This window comes from Schistocerca cancellata, chromosome 4 (genome assembly GCF_023864275.1).
Source record: "Schistocerca cancellata isolate TAMUIC-IGC-003103 chromosome 4, iqSchCanc2.1, whole genome shotgun sequence".
NCBI classification, from domain to species: Eukaryota; Metazoa; Arthropoda; class Insecta; order Orthoptera; family Acrididae; genus Schistocerca; species Schistocerca cancellata.
In genome coordinates, this window is record NC_064629.1 from 571,758,369 (window position 1) to 571,774,750 (window position 16,382).

Below are 16,382 nucleotides of genomic sequence, written 5' to 3' on the forward strand. Positions count from 1 at the left end.
TGCGAGTGCGAATGAGAATGGGAATGCTAATATCAGAGTCTACATTGTTCCATCACTTCTATGTCAATTGTGAAAAACATTCTCGTCGCGTTATGATGTAGTTTATGTTATGTCTCCTCGATTTACCTTCTCCCTGCTCTTACATAATATTACCTATTGTGCTTGAACATGAACTATTATTACTTACACGTAACTAAGAAACCATAGAAACTACGCAAAACCTCTTAAACTTACGAAAAGAGGCGCCACACCAGCCACCACAAGGGAGGTTAGCCGTAGTATGCACCGTGCCCATAGTAAGACATTCACATCTGCGCCTATCATCCGAAAATAAGTAATGGATTCCATGCAACATTCTGTGGAGAGGCGCCGTGTACATCAACTAGTGACTGCTGATGAATGGCGTAGCACGGTGTTCAGCGATGAATCCCATTTCTGCACAACCTCGGATGTACGTCGACGGTGAGTATGGCGGCAACGTACCTAGATGTCTCATTATTCTAATGTTCTGGAGGGGCAAAAAGTTTTTACTCCTGGTGATATGACGTGAGGGGCCACCAGGTATGACTTCACGTCACGGCTCGGAGTGACTGACGGAACTCTGACGGCAAAACGGTACGCCACGGATATTCGACGTCCTTATGCGCTACCTCTCGTGTTACAGTATCGTGGTGCCATTTATTAACAGGAAAATGCTCGTCAACACATGCCACGTGCCTGTAGGAAATGTCTGCCTGATGTTGAGGTACCACCGTAGCCAGAAAGGTCCTCAGATCTGTCACCGATAGGACATGTGTGGGACCATCTGTGACATCGAGGACCAGTTACGACAGTTGATAGGGAGGGGGAGGGGGAGGGGGAGGGGGGATACAACGGCTTGATGACACCTTTCCCGACCGAAACTATATGCGTCCAGCCCACAGGGACTGCAACGTCATACTTTTAAGCAAAGTTCTTTGAAAATTCGATTTGTAATCATTGAAGTGACACTTTGTAAGGAAGTGTATTTTCCCAGGAATCAGGTTTTCTTAATGCAAAGCTAAGGTTTATTTCTACAGCATTGCTGCCCATAGTATCACCATTTGGAGGACAGTGTGAAGTTCTAGTGCGCCGACCTCTCCACATTCGCATATGTCTACTATTGGCATCTGTCTGTTAGATACAGATAGAGAGGATATAGTCCATGTGCCGTTATGGAATAGGTCGTGATTATTCCTGCTTCCGTATACTGCAGTTCGGTTTGATACAGATAGGATATAGTCCATGTCCCATTATGGAATAGATCGTGATTACTCCTGCTTCATCCTTTCACAAATGTCAGAGAATAATTCGTAGAAACGACGGCCATTGTTCTTATTGACCCAGCGTCTTTGCCACGTTCTCGCTCTTTGCAACTTTAACTGATGCCTAAACTGCCATGTAACTGAGATGAATGAGGCTCGTGCGTTACAAAGAAAGCTGAGGTATATTTCTTCTCATTATAACTCCTTAGCCTTTGCGCTGCGTCAGCTCAATGAATCAAAGAGCAACAGAGAGGGAGCACAACAGTAAAGTGCGTCGCTTGTAGCTGGGAGGATGTGAGTCCAAGTTACGATGAGGAAACTTTGTTTACGTTTCCCCCGTCCTCTCTAAATCACTCTGCGTAGATGACGGGGGATACCTTGAAGCCACAGCTGGTTTTCGAGCTAACCTGAGAAAATGATCCTTCTCTAATGATCTCACGGTCTGTGAGGCGTTGTAAATTATTTAAAAAGAAAAAATAAAATGTTCAGTGTTGTTAGTCGCTGTACTGAGATCTTTGAGGAAATAAATCTGTGCTGTGGCACAGGTATTTTTTCTTCTCTTTTTCTATTTACAAAGTCTTTAGACTATGCGCTTGGCAGACAATCGTTAGTAATGATTCAGCTGATGCTGAGACCCCTTTAGGATTCGCAAGACTAATTTATCCATGGCTGTCTATATCGTTTAATGATTTTCTAGATTTATTATAGTATTTAGTATAAGACGTATAGGCTACTGCCAAATCGGTCCGATGATATTACTTGCTCGTGAAAAATACGATTAAATCAGAGAAAGCTGACGGTTCTTCAAATGCACACTATTTCTGAATGGAATGAAAAAGGGGTGAAATGATAATACCCTTTGGCACACACCTTAATGTGGCTTGCAGAGTATACATGTACTGTCGTCGTCGTTCTCGTCAGTATCATCATTATTATAATCTCATTCCTTCAGCTTCTAGCCGTTATTTTCCGATGTGAAAGAGCTAAAAGTCAAAGTACTACTGTAGTTCTTGGACTCATTCCAAAATATTCCGGGTAATGCTCCATATGGTCGATCCACCGTTCTATTACCATATATTTACTTACATTCTGTATGTTTTATGAAGCATTCTCGTGCTCTTGCTTTTGCATTGTTTTGCAAAATGATGGTCAGGTCCTGCAGAAAGTGTCGTTACTTCTGTCTCTATGCTGTTCATTTTTGGAACACAGCCTACGACCTGCCTAGAGACAGAACTGATGACACTTTCTGCAGGACCTGACCATCATTTTTCAGGACAATTCTCAAGCACGTACCATGAAAGCCGTTACTGATTTGTTTGACTGATGGAGTTGCTAAGTGCTATACCACCTACTGCACTCCCCTGACTTAAGCTCTCGTAAGTTCAACTCGATTTCTAAACTAAAGGAAACACTTCACGACATTCGCTTCAGAACTGCTACAAATTCGTTGGGCCGGCCGCAGTGGTCTAGCGGTTCTGCTACGGTAGCAGGTTCGAATCCTGCCTCGGGCATGGATGTGTGTGATGTCCTTAGGTTAGTTAGGTTTAAGTAGTTCTAAGTTCTAGGGGACTGATGACCATAGATGTTAAGTCCCATAGTGCTCAGAGCCCTTTGAACCATTTGAACAAATTCGTTGGGCAACAGACCGCGCCACTCGAACTGTCAACACAACGAGCACTGCTAAGAGTATCCTACGACTTCCACATCACTGGCAACGGGTTATAAACAATGCTGGTAACTACTCTGAAGATCAGTAAAACTTTGAAACACGTATCTATTTTTACGAGCTTTAAATAAATAGTTGCCACTATTAAATTTCCAACCCTCGTATAATACATATCATTATATTAAAATGAGAAGTACATAATGAAAGTAGTCTTCACCTCCTGTATCTGCATATAAGATCACTAAGCAGCTATATAAGGCGTGTGGGAGGATACTTTGTACCAATGTTGGCTATTTTCTCTTCTATTCTGTTCACTTAGTGACTGGGGGACAAATGACTGTCTACAGAGATCTACACGAGCCCTCGTCTCTTTCATGTTGCTCTTATGATATCTATGCAGGTTATAAACTCACCGGACATAGTATTAGTCTCCGCCTTAAAAAAGTACACTGGTCGCTTTGGAGCGTCGTAGATGTTGTAGAACTGGTACAAGGTGGTGTTGTGATCGTCCACCGCTGGCGTAAGTCATGGAAGTGAATTGCCTCATATTGAACAGTCGCTTGTATGTGATCAGCGTGGCAACATGGAGCAACGTACAGATGTGAAGAATGGCAGAAAGAACCTATCGTGTTTGGACTTGCATATGAACGCACCGTGAACGCGGTCGCCCGATTTGTCGGTGTATCAACGTGGACTGTCTAGTGTGTCTGCACGGAACGGCGCACTGCAAGCAGCCATGTAACACGATGTAGAAACAGTGGCCGTAAAGATATCCTAACCGATAGGGACCAGAGACGACAGTTCACGCGTTGTCATTGACAATCGGTTTCCAACCAGACAAGAATTGCTAGTGCCACTGAATGGAGAGCCATCTTAACTAGTTTCTGGGCGGACAATGCGAAGGGGATTGAATGCTTTGGATATCTGGATTTGGGTACCTCGGAAAAGGCCATTGCGCACAGCGACAAGTAAGGCTTCATGTCATCAATTAGCCAAACAACCCAGAAAGTTGGCAGTAGCTGACTGGAGGAGTGTAGTATGCAGCCACGAGTCATAGCCGTGCCTCTTTTCTAATGATTCAGGGCAATGTCGGCACTAAAAGCCCAGTGAGGCATTTAGTCCGCAGAACGTGGAAAATGTAGCTCAGCCCAGAGGTGGTTCTGACGTTTTGGGGCTGTTTCTCGTAGTATAATTTGGTCCCAGTCATTCACGTTACCACGAGAATGGACCAGGATGTTTAGTTTCATATTCTCGGTGGCCAAGTGTTGCCCTTTCTTCTATATGTTCATGTTTAGTATGCTGTGGACACTCCCGTGTTCACTGGCTTGCACGCGCACATTCCTGGTTTGAAGAAGATTCAGTTACACTTCCGTACCGCGGCAAGTCTGCTAAATCACACGATCTTAATCGCATAGAAAATGTCTGTGACTATCTGAAACAGCAGATGAAACGTAGTAATCAATATCCCTGCAGTTCGATAGCTTTACGGGATGTAATTATTTACATCTACAGCATCTACATCTACATGCCGCAAACCACCTCATGCCGTGTTAAGGAGAGTACTTGTGGTGCCACTGTCTCATTCCCTCTTCCCTGTTCCAGTGACGAATGGTGCGTGGGAAGAATGATAGTTGGAAAATCCCCGTTATAAGCTCTAACACCTGGAATTTTCTCTTAGTCATTTCGTGAGAGGTAATACGTTGTCCAACTCTTCCCAGAATGTACTTTCTCGGAATTTCGGTAGCAAACCCCTCTGCCATACACAATGCCTCTCTTGTAGCATTAGTCACTGAAATTTGTTGAGCATCTCCGTAACGCTCTCACGCCGACTAAAGGATTCCGTGACTAAATGCGCCTCTCTTCGTTGGATCTGTCTGTCTTTTCTGCTAACCCTCGCAATACCATGGGGGAGGAGTACTTCATGCCCACCTTTTGAAAATATTGTAATCTACTCACGTACTTTATAGTTAAAAATTTTAAAAAATATTTATTGTTTTTAATGACTTATTATATTAGATTTCGTAATTCTTTTAAATTTTTAGTAAAACGTTAGCCAAAAATTTAAATCTTAGTAGTGAACGTGACTTTTCGCAGCAAATGTCATATTCGTGTTTTCAAGCTCGGGACCCTTCTTGCACATCTATGTATCTTTAAAAATTATGTTGTGAATAAAAGTCAACGACAGTTAACCAAGTCTGTATTTTATTAAATTTTTGGTCACAAAGTACCCCTCCCCACCGTGAACACTTACGGTAAATACGTTATTATTACTAAGATTGTACTGAAAGATATTCTCAAGTTCTGGACTATTGTTGTTCTTCAGTACCTATGCAAAACGGACATTGTTAATAAAAGTTAATAACAATTATCGAAAATTTTTAAAATTTTTTTGTGGTGGGCATAAAGTACCCCCTCCCCCAACTTTTGTATTATGCGTTACAGAAAGTGCGTTGGTATTCCTAGGATTAATCCAGCTTGGTGTTGGTATAGGCCCAGACTGATGAGCAATACTCAGGAACTTGTCGAATAAATGTTTTGTAAGGCACTTTTTTCGTGGATGAATTACATTCTCTTACGATTTTTCCTACGAATCTGAGTCTGCTTTTTCTACAATTTGTTTTATATGGCCGCTACGGATAGTTACTCCTAGTTATTTTACGGTGGTTACTGTTTTCAGCAATTTGTCACTAATAGCGTAATTGTGCTGCGGTGGATTTCTTCTCCTTCGTATGCGCAGTATTTTAAATTTTGATATGGCAGACCTGAAGAAACGTGCGAACTCTTTTCCTCACCGAAATGCGGCCATTTTCAAGGCTAAATTTTTTTCCGAATGGGCGTGGGCGTACACATATAGAACCTATTGTTCTTTGGTTCCTTATATTATACTTACGTTGTTCTGTTAGGGCACATGTTACTATTTCCATCGGTCGTCCCAATTAGTATGCTTCTTTTGTATTGGTATACTTCCCTTTTTGCGTGGTAGGATGGTTTGACCCCGAACCTAGTGCTGAGGGAACCCTCTTTAAAACCCCAGCAGGCGTCTATTAAATCTGCAGTTTGTCGTTTTCTTGCTTATTTAGTCGTTAACTTCTTCTTGTGTCGTTGCTCTTGGTAGATGTTGTATTTTGTCTTCATCTATGTCCATGGCATTTAATGTTGCTGTTGTCTGTGTGTTGGTGATCTTGATACAAGTTTTGTTAAGTTTTGGCGGATATGGGTTACTGGATATTAGCGCAACGTCTCCTTGGTCTGTCTAATTTTTGTCGCGTGTGCTAATGCATCTGGTTGCCGTATGGTAGCACATTTCTGGTTCTGTGACCCAAAAAACACAAAGAAATCGCACAACATTCGCCATAATATTGAACTATTAAAAATTTGTAGAACAGTGAATAATAAGAAGGCTTTACAGACCTTTCGTACGTAATATACCAAGAAGACTGACACTTTCTTGACGTATATGGGGAATGTTAACTAGAAAATCTCAATTTACGTGTGCAACTCAGGCGTGGAGAGCTGTTAGGGAGTGGGTGGAGAGTAAGGTGTGATGCGCAGTTAGTATTCCGCGTCGCCGCGAAAGCGTGTACCGGTAGCGGGTCGGCTGTAATTAGTTGGACAGGAGAGACAGATGAGCGTATGATGGGAATATGAAGCAGGGCAGGGGTGGGAGTGCTCCGCTAACAGTAAAGCCACCGCAGCCATGTTTGGGGGGCGCCCAGGGCGGCGATACCGTTGCTAGCGCGGCGCGTCACTCCAGATCCCGCAGTCCGATTACATTAACCCGGCTCCGACGCGCTCCCTGATCACAAACCGGTTCGTACACGGTGGCCGCATGTTCCGCACCTAATCACCCATCGGCTCCCAGCACTGCTGCCTCTGCCAGTCGAGATGGCTAGAGCGCCTGCAACGACAAGCGCGCTCCAGTCCCAGACACTGAACCTCTCGGCTGATAACGAGGCAGCACGTACGACTCCTGTGCAAGGGAAATCGGTCGAATTATAGGCGTCACGTAGCCCCGAAATCGTTTAAACTGTTTTCTACAACGCAGTGATTTCCTTTAGACCTAATCTTATAATTTTCCGCGCAGCGCTCACTCGCGACGCAGGGAGGTGGGTGAGACCTAGATGGAAACCGTGTTCTGGATAGACTGAATGTGGTTTTAAACCGTGTGTTGCGATTACCTTGACAAATTTCAGGCTGTTTCCACAACTCTGTCTCAGAAAGACACCATACAAATATTTAAAATACACTGCCAGAGAAAAAAATGCAACACCCTCAAGAACGAAGTCATTCTATTGACAAGTGACGTGATAGCCATCTCATCATTGTGGGAGTATATGACACCAAATGTGACCGCGAGTTGTAACTGATGGTAATCATCACCATGAAGCCTGGGATGAGACATGTGTGTCGTGGGCGATGCACTATGGAATATGCAATTCACTAGGTCCAAGCGAGACACGTGTGCTTCCATCAGTAGCACAGACAGAGAACCTACTTTGATCGCTGCATATAACGTAGCGCCATTTCACTCTCCAGTTAACATTTTGAAACGTTCCCTTGGAGAAATTATAAATGACTGTGCTTAAACCGACACACAATATTTTTAGCGCAACGCAATCTGACTATTAATAATCCCTACAAAAGAATGGCCCTGACTAACATTAACCTATACCTTTCACAAATCACTTACCTCACAAAAGTCTTCGTTACTCGAACTGCTGCAACACAGCGAGCGCCACTACTGCCAGCTAAATAAAAGATTCTAACTACTGAAGGGACTAACTACTGATAGGCATAGTTAGCAAATGAAAGATTTTAATAAAGAACAAACAATGTATTTACCTTAATAGTGTTCAAAAGTCATTACATATATATATATATATATATATATATATATATATATAATATATATGTCAGTTCATGACATCCAGTCTTACAAATTTACTGTCTCTGATGGACACACGTCCAGATCATCCGCTCTCAAAACTCCGCCATCTCTCTCCCCACAACCAACCCTACTGGCTGCTCACCTCCAACTGCGCAACGCTATGCACTGTTAACAGCCAACTGCCCAACACTACAATAGCAAATTCCAACAATGTAAACCAGCCACGGGCTGCACACAGCACAGTCAGTGATTTTCATATAGAGCGGTACATGGAGTTACCAACATAAAAACCTAAACAGCCTACTTACAATTTTCACGACGCCTGGATAGCCATGTATGAATTCCTAAGGGACCAAACTGCTTAGGTCATCGGTCCTAGACTTACACACTACTTAAACTAACATATGCTAACCAACCCATGCCCGAGGGAGGACACTGTGGTGTCACCGCCTGACACCACACTTGCTAGGTGGTAGCCTTTAAATCGGCCGCGGTCCGTTAGTATACGTCGGACCCGCGTGTCGCCACTATCAGTGATTGCAGACCGAGCGCCGCCACACGGCAGGTCTAGAGAGACTTCCTAGCACTCGCCCAGTTGTACAACCGACTTTGCTAGCGATGGTTCACTGACAAAATACGCTCTCATTTGCCGAGACGATAGTTAGCATAGCCTTCAGCTACGTCATTTGCTACGACCTAGCAAGGCGCCATTACCAGTTACTATTGAGATTATGAATAATGTACCGTCAAGTGCGACGCTCATCATTAATGGATTAAAGTTAAGTATTCCACCAGCTACGTCCGTTTTTCTAAAGTCTAATTTCCTTGTCCTGTTCCAGACCTCACGCCAGCCTGCGTGAGCTAAGACGCGTGTCTTTCGGCTTCCTCTAGTACCCGGTGTTGGCTCTTCTGCCAACCCATAACAGACACGAACCTCCGGCGTGAGGGGTCGGGATAGCCATGCTTGTCGGTGTTCTGGTGTCAATAGAAGCCTGGCCAGAGGCACACGTGATATTAATCCTTCTGCAAGGAAACGATTCCTAATGGTTCTGATGAGTAGCAGGTACAAAGTGTGTCCGGATATCGTCCCTGGATGATGTTCGGTCAGCTTCGGCTGCTCGCACAGTATGTCGATCATGACGTGCGTCTGTACTATGCGGACGTTCAGAACTTGATGTGCAGGTATGGGGATCTTCCACAGATCACTGCTGAAGGCAGCGGCACACCACCGGTACATTGTGCCCAATAAGGGCAGCAATCCGTAGGTATGTCCATTCAGCTTCCCACAATGCAATCCTATTCAAACGGTTGAAGCTGTTCAACAAGAGTACGGCTCGTGGTTGTACCCTAGGACGAATGTTGCAAACACTGTTCACCTCTAAACTCAACACAGTTACTGCTTGCAGAGTAAAAACAGAAGGTACGCGGACATGCGACCTGAGCGCCGTGTGAACGTCGATGACCGCTTCAAATGAATAGCACAGCAACCCCTCAGTATGCATATATTTTACCCTGATGCCACTGAATACAGTCCTTGAGGGTGTTACGATTTTTTATGCTTGCGTACAAGGATTCACAGAAAAAAATGCTCAGTCTGTTCACAAAAATATGGCATCCACTACTTTCCTCCCTTAGAGCAACTGACGATTGTGGCGAAAGGAAGGGCATCCGTCAATAGAACAAAAATAAAAATAACTGATAAATGGAAACTAAGGCATTGGCCATCATTTGCGGACCGTACCCACTGAGTGAGGACTCGTTGTGTTAAAACAATGAAACCGTATTCGGTGGGATGGCGGTTTAAATGCTTCTTGTCTGACAATCTAGACTTACGTTTCCGTGAGTTCCCTAAATCGCTTTTCTAAGGTTTCGAACGATTACCTTTCCCACAATTCCCCAGTCCGAGCTTACACTCAGTCTCTAATGATCTCTTCGTCGAAGGGACGTAAAACCCTATCTTCCTTCTTTCCCCGGACAGTCGGGTCAAATGCTGAAGAACGCGAATCACTTTTTACACTGATGTCCATAATTTGACTTAGTGTTGACGCCAATCAAAAATATTGGCTCATGACAATAATGTGTAGATTAAATTACGGCGCGACAATACGCACTAGTACGAAACCATATTTTATACTTGGAACAGTCAGGTACTGGGTACAATGTTTCTTCATCTATAAGCACCACAGTTCACTATAATGTGAATAGCAGAGGGTACTTTGTACGATTGTTAGTGATTGCTTTTCATGTTCTATACGCAAATGGATGAAGGGAGAAATGATGACCTGTACTTCTGTGCCCTATATAAGCTGTATAATTTTCCTTATTTTATACTTACGTTAATAGAAGACAAAATTTTCTGAAGTATTGATATACTGACTTTTCGTGAAATCGATGTAGGCAAACTATCAGAATTTTTGATATATAGAATCTTCGAGGTACCAAAAAGAGTACTTCTTATCTGGGAAAAGATGTTACTTGAGACAGCCAAATTGTCCGATTAGTTTTCCGCGACTGTGTTGACCGCGACTGTGTTGTAATAAATGATATGTCTACTTACCATAACCACTCAAAACGTTCAAGATTATTAATCTTACGTCATTAATTCATTAGTGACGTGTTTCGAGTCACTAGTGCTCATCATCAGGCATCAACGCATTTAAATCACTTAAACATTATTTGTGCTATCCATACCATTAAATAGAGCATCACTGACTCCGGCAACTCAAGAAATTAACGATAATCTAGACGACTACCTTTCCCATTTTGCTCCAATGCCAGTTTGTCTCTAACCGTCGTGTGGAGTTAAATAATGATCTTCCTTTCTTCCCAACAGCACCAAAGACGCCACCAAATTTGGCTTGTCATCCTGACGGACCTCCACGAACAAAATCTTACGTCCTCACTCCATGTGACACTGCCAAGAAATTTGGTAATTAGTATAGGTGTTGTGGATTGGCAAGAGAACCAACCCACTATGAGAGGAAGCTGAAAGGCACGCGTTTTAGCTCACGCAGACTGGCGTGAGGTCTGGAACAGGTCAAGGAAATGAGACTAGCAAAAAAAAGGACGTAGCTGTGGAATACTTAACTTTAATCCATAAATGGTGAACATCGCCCTTGACGGTACATGTTTTACAGCATCAATAGTAACTGGTAATGGCGCCTTGCTAGGTCGTAGCAAATGACGTAGCTGAAGGCTATGCTAACTATCGTCTCGGCAAATGAGAGCGTATTTTGTCAGTGAACCATCGCTAGCAAAGTCGGCTGTACAACTGGGGCGAGTGCTAGGAAGTCTCTCTAGACCTGCCGTGTGGCGGCGCTCGGTCTGCAATCACTGATAGTGGCGACACGCGGGTCCGACGTATACTAACGGACCGCGGCCGATTTAAAGGCTACCACCTAGCAAGTGCTGTGTCTGGCGGTGACACCACAATAGGAACTCTGAGAAGAAAATCATTCCTACTTATAAGGCGCCTACCAGCTACCTACTACCTGCCTATCTACATGCATACCTGGACAAACTTCACCGATATGCCATGTGTCGTCTCCTCGGCGATGGAACTCGTAGGTGCACAATATTGACATCAAAGTAATGTCATGAAAACTGAGGAAATCTTGTTAGTTATAAATGTATCATTTTTTATTTCCATAAAACCATCTTGCGCAGAAAACCAAATACCGTTCTCTGTTTTGATCACCTAAACATGTTTTGCCACTTGCTTGCTATCTGCTTTTGGTCACATTTTATCCCTATAATCTTTTATTATTTACCTTATAGTTTTAAATGGTTTTGGCCTAAAACTATGAAAAAATGGTCTCTCTCTTTCTTGTAGTTGCCTTTATTTATTTACTTGCATTTCTCAGATTTGACGTAGTGGTGTATTTTAGTAGATTAATGAATTGAAAGTATTTCATCTTTTTACTTTCGGAGAAATAGTAACTTTTATTAGAAAAACAGTTATCGTGCCATTCCTCCATAGACATTCAGACACCTCACTGAAAGTGCCCCAGCACAGTCCTAGCCGTCATAACGACGAAGGATGGACACACTGCCTATTAATGTCCACGAATAGGTGGCCAGGTACTTTTGATCAGATGGTGTACTTTTATCCACTTGGTAATTACCTTACTTTCAATCTATACGGTAATAAACGTCAAGAAAAACACGCAGTGCTATAGTATACGACAGGTATTCTTACCATGCCTAATTGAAAGTACACCGTCAGGGACATCTGAGAAGACTGACAGCGACGGATGAATTGATCTATATATTAACTGAGAAATTAAAAATTATTGTGTAGAAACTAAAAACGTTATGATGAAAATCAGACTGATATTGACTGCGATAAGTTCGTGACTATTATCGTTGATGGCAACGAGCGAGAAGGGAGATTCCGAGAACCGGTACGGGCACATAGCCCACTTCTCTCGAGTAGCGCCATAGTTGCGGCCATACTTGAGTTTGGCCACCCTGTGGGCGGTCGCCATTGACAGCATCACATTCTGAGATTCAGAAACACGCTAAGGAGAAGTTTGCAGTTCAGTCTGGTACACTGCGACACGATCTTGTTTGTAGAACGTCTGAGCTGAGCGCCGACGCACTAGCGTGCGGTAAAGACCTTATTTAAGAGTGTCGGTAGTGCTGCTCGCGAAAAATAACTGGCAGTAAACGAAATTTCTCGATTGCCTCTTACCTTCCTTAAAGGATATGGTACATCGATCCTCATTACATCTTTTGTATCTCCATAGTTTACTGTGTCATAGTGAATTATAGTTGTTGAGATACGTCGCCAGAAATCATTTCTAACGATGTCAGTTTTCTACAGACTTATAGGATACGATCAATATGTGTTCCGTAAGCCGATCGCTTAGTTGGTTCATAAAAGACCGAACGGTCTACATAACGGATATCGGACGATTATTGTGTTCCTTACTTCAACAGGACCTTCGATCTGGTTCTGTACTATCTCATAGTAAGTAAAAATACATGGAATATCCAAGCACAAAATTGGACTGAAGACTTCCTATCAAACAATGCCTCGCCCTTAAGGGAAAGGCATCGTCTAAAGTAAACGGACGTCGGGCTTGCTCCAAGGACGTCCACTGAGTGGTGACGGGTGGCCCTGTCAGATGAATCACGTTCTATGCTCCATCGGGCAGATGGCCGTTGGCTTCCATGGGGCACGAGGAGGGAGCGTTATGGTCTGGGGAATGTTTTCGTGACATTCCTTGAATGATCTCGTCAGTCTGGAAGGCATATTGGATCAACAGAAGTATGCATCTATCGTTGGGGACCATGTCCACCCCTACAGGCACTTGGTTTTTTCCTGAGCACGATGGCATCTACCAGCAGGACAATGCAACGTGTTTCACAGCTCGCAGTGTACTTGCGTGGTTCGAAGGGCACCAGTATGAGTTTACCGTACTCCCCTGCGTCTAAACTCCCCGGATTTAAACCGAATCTATCCAAACCAGGCGCCGAGGCAACTGTGGTGCACCGTGGGCCATAGATGAGAGGGGTGAGTGACGATGTGTACGAGCGAATTGACGTGCAACTTATGAGTAACTGACAACCAGGACGAACCAAAGTGTTCAGCGAAGGTTGCTGCGTATGGGCCTCCGCAGCAGGCGCCTGGTTCATTCACACGTGCTGATTGATGTAGCCGGCAGCGGTGGTCTCGCGGTTCTAGGCGCGCAGTCCGGAACCGTGCGACGCTACGGTCTCAGGTTCGAATCCTGCCTCGGTCATGGATGTGTGTGATGTCCTTAGGTTAGTTAGGTTTAGGTAGTTCTAAGTTCTAGGGGACTGATGACCACAGCTGTTAAGTCCCATAGTGCTCAGAGCCATTGACTAATGTACATAGGCGATGCAGATTCCAATTTACCCGCCCATATCGCAACTGTGCGTCCACTGACTGGCTACAGATGGCCTTTTCAGATGAATCACGTTTTATATTCCGTCGGACAGATGGCAGTTGACATGTACGTCGTGAAACATCTGAAATCAAACATCCTGCAACAATCGTCCGAAGGGTCCAGGCCGGATGAGGGAGCGTCGTGGTCTGGTGAATGTTTTCGTGGCATTAGCTTGGTGATCTCGTCATTCTGGAAGGCCCAATGGATCAACACATGCATGCATCTAGCCTTGGGGTACATATTCAGGCTGTTGACAGGTTTATGTGGCTGGACAGGGTAGTTACTATGTGGTCATTTCTCGTGAACGGGAACGTTCACTGTCTCATAAAGCCGGCCGGGGTGGCCGAGTGGTTCTAGGCACTACAGTCTGGAACCGCGCGATCGCTACGGTCGCAGGTTCGAATCCTGCCTCGGGCATGGATGTGTGTGATGTCCTTAGGTTAGTTAGGTTTAAGCAGTTCTAAGTTCTAGGGGACTGACGACCTCAGAAGTTAAGTCCCATAGTGCTCAGAGCCATTTGAACCATTTTCTTGTCTCATAAAATTACAACATTTGTTCTGATTTGCATGGATAAGGAACTTCACTGTGACATAAAATTTAACAAGACATTTAAGCAGAAGTTTAGTTTGACATTAACCGTTATCCCGGTGATTATTAGAATTTTCTTTCTGTATTTATATAATTATTGATTGTTGCACTAACCCCAGACCGCAAAGCAGCGAAGAAAGTGCATGGATTGATTAACAGCTGGTCTACTGTAATCTCGTGCGACAAACTTTCAACATGAAACTCATAATGCATTGACACGCTGACAACTGCCAAGACTATTTCCTTTACCTTACAACTTGTTACAGTGTATCACATGGCGTTCAAAGAAGGCTGAGCAGTAGTAGGAATTGTTGCGTACAAAGTAATATTAATGGTATCAGTAGTACTTTACCTATTACTCTGTAACGGATCGGGGGTACAATGACCACTATGGAGGGATGAACAGCCGCTATTCTAGTAGTCAGAAAGGCGATGTATCTCTCACCCGAGCATTGTGAGTTCGATGGGTTGGCAAGGTCTGCCGAAGTTTGTCGGAGGTGAGGATGACTACAGCAAGACAGACGACGTGCTAGTATACTTTTTATTACTGCAACAAATGTACAACAGTTGTAGGTGCGCGCCTTCGTCTGGTGGTGCGGTCTGGTATCGACCCACGGCATCCGTGCTACATGTGCGCGGTAAGGCATCGATCTCGCGGCCCGGGGCGAAGCGACGCCGCATTGCGGCGCGTTGTGTGGGCAGGAGAGTGACGGCTCGATGGTGCTGACGCATCGTGGGCTGAGTCGGCCAAAGGCAGCCGAGGCAACTGTGTCTTGGCTGGCGGTGGCCGGCGACGTCCGCAGCGCTGAGCAACCGTGCAGAGGTAGGGCAGCACAGTCATGGCTCAGACGTGGAATGCTGAGGACGACAACGGCTGTCCAGTGGATGCTGGAGTAGTCCAGTGCCATGGCGGCCGTTTCTTATGGTTGGTGGCTTGGACTCGGCATGGTCGCACGAATGCTGCTCATAAAGGCCCCCATACAAAGGGTGATCGGTCTGCCGACCAGTTCGCCGAGTGGCTCAGTCCCGACGCACTCTCCTGTGTGTGGGAGATGGGCTCGTGGTCAGATTCGTAGTTCGGTTGCACCGGAGAGCCCGTACCCGCTTACCCCGAGCGCTACCTGCCAGCCCACACCCCATCAGTATAGGCAGGTAGGTTCTGCCAAGCAGTCGCCGGTATCCACCCAGTTGGACGATTTGAGGGTGTGGCTGAGAACGCCTCTCCCGACCTGGCGGACTGGGAATGGACACCTTAGATAACGCCCCTCCTTTGGCTGTCTGGCGACGAAGAAATGTAGCGCTGTTTGGCGCAATGGTGGTCGTTACTAGAGCTTTGACATAGTCAACGTAAAGTGTGGAGCATTCTCCATGTCGGCTGTGTCGTCAACTGCCCCTCTTCGGGACGTTAATTGGAACATTGTGTCCCGAATTTCCTTGATATCCCAGTCCGCCGCAACACACATCTACCCCTTCGGAGAAATTCAGTCTAAGAGGAGGTGTGTTGTGGCTCACTGCGACGTCAAGAAAATTCGGGACAAATTCTTGCAATTGCCAAAGGGATGCAGCTGAGGACGCAACCAGCATGCAGAACGCGCAACATGTAACGGCGACATGTGGCAAGGATCTCGTAATGAGATCGCCTGAATGAATGAAAACAGTTTGTTGTAGCTTTGCAGACGAGTGTGTTAGTAAAGTGTAGAATTATAGAGCATAATTTGCTGAGAATGAACCACTAGATAATGTGACGTTTCGACAACATATACACTCCTGGAAATGGAAAAAAGAACACATTGACACCGGTGTGTCAGACCCACCATACTTGCTCCGGACACTGCGAGAGGGCTGTACAAGCAATGATCACACGCACGGCACAGCGGACACACCAGGAACCGCGGTGTTGGCCGTCGAATGGCGCTAGCTGCGCAGCATTTGTGCACCGCCGCCGTCAGTGTCAGCCAGTTTGCCGTGGCATACGGAGCTCCATCGCAGTCTTTAACATTGGTAGCATGCCGCGACAGCGTGGACGTGAACCGTATGTGCAG